A 1,410-nucleotide genomic window follows, 5' to 3' on the forward strand; every position below is an offset into this window, starting at 1 on the left:
ATTCTAAAGTCAAAAATTATCTTAAAACAATTTGTACATAATCATAAAAACATTTTCTAGTACATCATGATGTAACTGATAGTGTTTTTATGATTATGTTCAAATTATCTTAAAACAATTTGTACATAATCATAAAAACACTTTCTATCAGTAACATCATGATGCACTAGAAAGTTTTGTTTAAAGGTTGTHTTGTGTTCCTGGAAAAAAGAACAGATGCCTGTTCTGTATAATCTTTATCTCCTCAACACTTCACATGGTGCAATGAATTCACTGACAACACTCTTTGTGGCCTTGTTATCTGTATCAAAGTGTGTCTGCCTTGTGTGACTTTTTAATTACTATTTTAATGTTGTTTAAGGTTGGAACAGTTAGCCCTGTTGTCTCACAGTGAGGTCTCAAGTTTGCCTCCTGGCCTTTCTGTGTGGAGTTTGTGTCCTTTTTGAGCACATGTGGGTTTCTTCATACACAGCTTTCCTCCCAATGACCACATGTTACATTAACTGATAACTCTAAATTGTTACTAGGTGTAAATGTGTGTGGATGGTTGTCCCTGTGAGGTAGCAGTAGCAGTAAGTAAGTAGCAGCGGGCCCCCAGATAAACCAGCAGGAGGGGCAGCCCAGACCGCAGCCTAACATATACCCAAACATACACAATTGCACCATCCCACCCTCATCCTTACCCCCACTCAATCAAAGACATACAAGGATGCCACATTCCACTCATACCCCCGATACACACTCTATACCCCCCAGGACCAGGACATGCACCCACCCCCTATTGGAGGCAGCACACACCCAAACCCAGGAGGTAGACCCAATCATTCTGAGGTGGAGAAGAGCAGATAGCCAAGGCCCGGCCCGGGCCGCACCAGTACGCCAGGCCCGTACCCCGCCGCAGACAAGCCACACCCATGACCACCCCACCACACCGCCAACGACCAAGTGCACCCCCCCAGCCGTCCACCCCCCGGAACCCGGCAGCCAACCCGGCCAGGGGACCACCCACAGGAACCAAGAGCCACACCTCAGGAGACCAAGCAGCACCAGGGAGGATGGAGAGCCAGCCCCACCCCCAGCAACCGTCCAAGCCCCGAGCCCACACACAGCCCAGGACCACACCCGGCGGCCCGCCCTTCTTCAGGACCCCCTCCCCAAATGGCAGTCGGGGAACGGGATGGGAATAAAGACCCTCACACCCACACCCCCACCCCCAGATGTACTGTTGGTGCGTGTTGGGCTATATAGTAATTAAAAAGGGATAGAAGAAGAGGCGGATGCTGGCGTGGTGCCAGTTTCCTCTCCACCACTACTCTAACCCAAACCCTAAGTGTCTATATGCAAACATTGGGGGTTGGGCACAGGAGGCGAGAGTGGTGCCATCCGGCCACCTATAGCCATGAGTGCCCA

The sequence above is a fragment of the Austrofundulus limnaeus genome, unplaced genomic scaffold (assembly GCF_001266775.1).
Source record: "Austrofundulus limnaeus strain Quisiro unplaced genomic scaffold, Austrofundulus_limnaeus-1.0 Scaffold101, whole genome shotgun sequence".
In the NCBI taxonomy this organism is placed as follows: Eukaryota; Metazoa; Chordata; class Actinopteri; order Cyprinodontiformes; family Rivulidae; genus Austrofundulus; species Austrofundulus limnaeus.